Here is a 6,063-nt window from a genome sequence, read left to right as displayed (position 1 = left end):
CCATAACTCACAGGCTTATGAAAGTTAAACTCTTTTTTTTTTTTTTTTTTTCTTTCTTTCTTTTTTTTTTTTTTTTTTTTTTTTTTTTTTTTTTGGTTTGGTTCTTTTGAGATAGTGTCATAGACACTCACTATGCAACTCATGTTGGCCTTGAAGTCACAGTTAATTCCCCTGCCTCATCCTTTCAGGTGTTGTGATTACAAGTATGTACCAGTGCATCTACATAAATGCCTTGATTTCAATGTATTTGAAAGATTGACTACCACTCAAGAAGTGATATGTATTAGCTTTTCGCCTTTTTCATTTCTCTTTTCTTTCTTTCTTTCTTTCTTTCTTTCTTTCTTTCATATTTTTTTTTCTTTTCCATGTTGGAAATTGAACCCATGGCCTTATTCATGCAAGTCATAGTTCAACCACTAAGCCACATGCCAATCCTAGCAGTATAATTTTTAATTAAATTTATTCTTTGATATTTCAATCAAGCATGTACAAAATATATTCTGATTACTCTTGCCTCCTTCTCTCTCTTGTCTTATGACTTTATAAATCCTCTCTCTTCCTCTAGAAGTCCTTTTTTTCTTATTTGTTTATTTTTGTCTTCTTTTGAGATGCAATGAAATGAGCTTAATAGGAACCATCTGTGTGACAGTGATTTGGGAACTCACCACTAGGACCTGTTTATCAGTGAGTGCACAGCTATTGGCAGTGACTCCCCAGTTTCCAAAGATCTATCTGTGGCCTTTTCCACCCATCATATTGTATACCAATTTCTTACACTACCAGTACATGTTTTGTAATGCTCATTCTGGCAATAGTCTTTTTCACTATATAAGAAAATAATGCATAAATATACTAATCTCTAGCCCCAATGCAAGAATCTCTAGAGAATCCAAACCCACAGCTGCTTCTAAATAGGAGAAAGCATATGTCCTAGTATAGAGGCTCTTGCACATTCTACTTTAGAATATATTTACAATTTTTGAAAAAGTACAGCACTAAGACCAATAACAGAATCAATCTTCAAGGTGAGATGCATGCAGCTATGTTACAAAAGTTACAAATAATTCTAGCACATGCCATTCTGGGCAGCATTACCAAAAATAATTCTCATGGATCTATCTAACACTGTAAGACTCTTCATTACAAAGGACAGAATCACTTTTTATAATTAGAAGCACAGGAAATAGGTGATCAAGGTGAAAGATGACTTGTTTAACTTAAAGCAGTGAGTGTAAGAGGGAGTTTCATCTTGAAGTAGATGGGGTGTCTAAAGGACAGCAGTGATGTTTGTGCTCCCTATCTACTCAGGTAGAAAAGGACAAGTGAATCAACAGTCTAGGGGTGTTACAAATCAATCAATAGATAGTTATCTAATGATTGTAGACCGCTAGATTGTCCATGTGTAAGCTAATGCTTAGGGGGCATCTTCAGTATTAATCATTAACCATTCTCAGCTGTGGAGTAACAGTGCTACCCTTATCACCATCTTATCTGCTGTTAAAGATAAGGAACCTGGGACAAAGAAAAATTAAGTGACTTGTGTTAAGAGGAAAATTCTTTAGACCAATTAAATTCAGTAGAATTTGTGTGAGCAAAATTAAACAAAACCCATTCTAAATTGGACTGCTAGTAGAGCCAGAGCAAATTGGCAAACAGTAAGTAATAAAATAATCCACTGTAAATAGGAAACAAAAATGAGAATAGGAAAACAACTTAACAATCTAGTCAATCAACTAGTCAAACAGTCACAGCTTAATGTTTACAGCCTAATCAGGCAACTGGCAGTGGCCTGCTGAGCTAGTGGAATTACACCTGGGTTGGTTTGGTTTGTTGGACCTGTTACAAGGACTCAACACAAATACATGGCTTCCTACAGGATTTTATTTAACATTTGTCAACTCTTATACAACCTAGAATGTTAGAGACAAAATATGACCCTAAAACTGCTATTTTTATATCCACCCTCTTCAGTATTATTTAAAGTGAATTGTCTTCAGGACTCTATGATGACAGTCCTAGTGTTGTTTGAGTTTATAGCTACTTGATGTCATCAGTATCACTGACTGTCTGGCTGAAAATCAAGAATTTAGAATTTTATGCTGCTTATTTATAGAGTTGAGAAGCTTTTAATGTATCTTTTTTATATATTTCAAATGGGTCAGTATTTTTAATACAATAGATATGCATACGTTAATGAAATATAGAGATGAATGACATATACTACTCCCAGAAAAATTCATATTAGTCAGCTATATGGAAGTATTTCAAATCCTTAAATTCCTACTTCTTCCTATATGGGACCCTTTCCACATTATAATGAAGCTATTTTGTAGTCTTCAATATTTTTATTAACTGTGGCAAATGTTGCTACATGCACTATCTTTTTGATGTATATAAACTGCTAAACGTAAATTAATATGGAAGATCCTCCAGCATTACCACAAACTGTCATGGTACACATTAAGTGGTTTATGATGATGATTGCTTAGTAAATTTATTGCTAGTGAGGTAGCTCATCAAAGTAATCTATCATCAATGTAGCACATAAAATCTGGATTAACAATTTTTAAAATATCAGTGAAAGTATTTGGGGTAAATGAATATATTGAAAGTACTTTACCTCATAGCTATATCCAGTTCTAGTCTTATCCTTTTAGAGCTTGCAAATACTTAGCAATGTGACTGATGAGGGGAAAAAAAGCTAGGTAAGGATTTTCTTCATAGGAAAGCTATCAGAAAGTTTCTGGACGAACAAGACTTTAGTTGCTAAAGTACCTGAATTAGGTTATGGACAAGGTTCTGGCATTTGAAATGCCGGCATTTGAAGAAACAAAATGAATCCTGGTGCAGACTGTGACTTTCACCATTCCCACAGAAAGATGGTGAGGACATGGAAGACTGGGCATGTTCCAGTAAAAGAGTGTAACATAAAAATTCTGTCTTCAGGAATCCAACATCCTTACAACTAACCAAAGAGATATATTGGAGATGGGTAGAGAAAGTGGTAAGACAGATCGACAAATGGCTGTGTGCAAGATTAATTATGCCCCTTAAAAGCATATATCTTGAATTTGGATATAGTTAATGACAACTGAACTTTGAAAGAAAAAAATAGGACTGTCAACTCCTGCCCTCCCATCCTCTTGTACTTCTTATGTAGTTTACATTCTCAAGTAAAAAGAGAGTACAAACTATAGTCCTTCGATTAGGTGTTATCCTCAACTTTGAACTTCAAATTCTTGAGAATCTGATTTAGCCTAAATTCAGATTGTGCAACTACTTTATACAGTAAATTTTAGTTCTAGCTAGATAACACCAAAGAGTGGGTACGTTCAAAAAGCCAAGGCGCAAACATGGGAAGAAGAATGGTCATGCAGCTAGTGCCAACCATCAATCAGACAGAAGCTGGGTGTCCAGGCTGTATACCAAGAGATGAAAAATATCAACAAGAAGAATGAAACTGAAGAACACACGAAAGGCCTGACTGACTGGAGCCTTTTGTGTACTTCCATTTTAATGTCAATACAGAGTATGTATGCCCTGGAGCAGTAGTCAGGAAATAAAGCCACAGCCAGGAGGCAGAGATCAGAGAGAAACCCAGTTGGTGGCAAGAAATGTTTGCATATCTGCTTCCAGATACTGCAGGGAACCTGCCTGAACCAGAGAGCACGTGTGCTAGTTTAGCTTGCTTCATATGCCACTTGTTACTTATTAGCCTATTCTGACATCATCTCAAAACCTGGGCTCTGTGAAAATTTGTTAGATTAAGTGAAAAATGAGCCACAAACTAGGGAAAAAATAACTTGTATATCACATATCTGAAAAAGATAACTGCTGTCCTAATGGAGTCCCTTGAGCACTTTACTCACTCTTGCATCTTGTGTAACTTTGATGCAAAATAAAAGCCAGAAGACTGACATTAGTTCAACACTACTAACTAGACTGCAAACCCTAAACAGCACATATACAAGACTTTCAAAATTCAGTGAGTCCAACAAAAGACATAAATGGACATATCACCAAAGGGAAGCTATAGGTGGCAAATAATCATGTGAAAAAACTCAACAATATCAGCCACCATGAAAATGCACATTGAAATTATGTAGCATCAGTATCTAATATCAGGATGACAAAAACAAAAACAGTGACAATTCCAAATTATGCAAATGAAGTGTTGATCATCTATTATAGCTGCTCATTAGCTATAAAATGATAGTCACTCTAGAGAAATGTTTGGTTGTTTCTTATAAAACTCTGTATTTGGCTATCACACAAGCCAGAAAAATTAGAAAACTGGCACATGAATATTCATATCATTTTTCATACTAACTTACAACTTAAAGTGACCAAACTGTCCCTAGTACAAATCCTGGATAATGGGATACTATTCAGCCACACAAATGAATTAAATACTATACATGCATCAACCAAAATGTATTTCCAATGCATCATTCTAAATGGCTGATAGGAAACTGTGAAAGACTGTGTTCTGTATTGTTGCAATTATATAATATACTTTAAATAGTAGAATCATAAAGAGGTACTGGAGAGATGATACAGTGGTTTAGAGCACTTGTTGCTCTTGCAGAAGAGTTGAGTTTAATTCTCAGCATCCCCAGAGTTGCTCAGAACCATTTATAACCTCAGTTCCAGGGGATCTAAATTCCTCAGGCACTGGACATACATGTAGTACAAATATATGCACACAGACAAAACATTCATATGCATAAAATAAAAAAACAAATATTTAATTTTTTAAAAATAAAATCATAAAGATGGAGGAGAGAATATTGATCTCCAAGGGGATAAGGTGGGGGGCTGTGAGTATGAAGGAGTAGCACATGGAAGTTCTTTTCTGGTAATATAATAGTTCTGCATCCTAATTATTACATTATTACACAAATGTATATATTAATTAAATAGATGTACACTGACCTGCTGGTTGCTCCAAGTCACCATGGACCCTGAAGGCCTGCAGCTCCTGTTACTGGCTACAACCTTGGCAGCCCTGGCAAACAGCTGGCTTCAAAAGAATTGCCCTGGCCTCAATTTTGCATCTTTGGTTACCTCACAGGCTGTGCTGTGGGCCAAATCTCCTGGGGTTCTGGAAGGGCGACCCTTCTTTGACACCATCTTCACTCAACTCAACTGCCAAGTGTCCTGGTTCCTCCCGGAGGGATCGAAGCTGGATCAAGGTGGCAGAGGTCAAGGGACCTGCCTACCACCTGTTGCTGGGGGGACAGGGGAGGCCCTTAACACCCTGGCCCGCTGCAGTGGGACTGCCAGCGTGGCAGTGACAGCTGTGGAGGTGGACAGGAGCACCTGCTGGGCTGGACACGTGGAGGGCACGAGGAAAAAGACGCTGGGGTTCCGACTGGTGGAGAAGTATGGGCTCCTCCTAGTAGGCGGGGCAGCATGCCACAGCTATGACCTGGGAGGGCTGGTGATGGTGAAAGACAACTACATGGTGGCAGCCTGCAACATGGAAAGGGCAGTGCTGAAGGCTCTGCAGGCAGCCGGGTTTTCCCTGAAGGTAGAGGTGGAATGTAGCAGCCTGAAGGAGGCCTTGTGGACAGCAGAGGCTGGGGCTGGCCTGAGAAGCTGCACCCCACAGCAGCTACGCTTAAAGTCAAATTTCCCAGCGTGTCTGTGGAAGCCAGCAGGAGCATCACACTGGACAACCTCACCCAGTTCTGTGGGACACACATTGACGTTATCTCTTTGGGAATGCTGACCCAGGCTGCTCCAGCCCTGGATTGTTCCCTCAAACTGTTTGCTGAAGGAGATACTCCAGTGCCTCATGCTTGCCGGTTCTAAAGCCGAAGAAGATGCCACCAGAATGGATTACTACGGCTTGTTGGGCCGCTTGGGTCACACATCTTTAGATTCAGAGGCCAACAGGACATATCTAGGCTTTTTACGTAGACTTCCCACTAGCTCTGCCATCTCCAGCTTGTGCAACTTGCCAGGACTGACTTTAATGTTGCTTGCCTCAGTTTTCTCATCTGTGAAATGGGTCTAATAAATGTTCAGCCTTACTGGGCTGTTGATGATAACTACTAG

At 38.7% G+C, this 6,063-nt stretch overlaps 1 pseudogene; it reads left to right on the top strand.

Annotated features, from left to right (window-relative positions):
* The first annotated feature begins 4,957 nt into the window (after window positions 1-4,957).
* On the top strand, window positions 4,958-5,817 carry LOC110314581 (annotated as a pseudogene).
* The last annotated feature ends 246 nt before the right edge of the window (window positions 5,818-6,063 follow it).

This window comes from Mus pahari, chromosome X, assembly GCF_900095145.1.
Source record: "Mus pahari chromosome X, PAHARI_EIJ_v1.1, whole genome shotgun sequence".
Taxonomy (NCBI): Eukaryota; Metazoa; Chordata; class Mammalia; order Rodentia; family Muridae; genus Mus; species Mus pahari.
The sequence above is the reverse complement of the archived record's forward strand: the minus strand, read 5'-3'. Positions and strand labels throughout refer to the sequence as shown.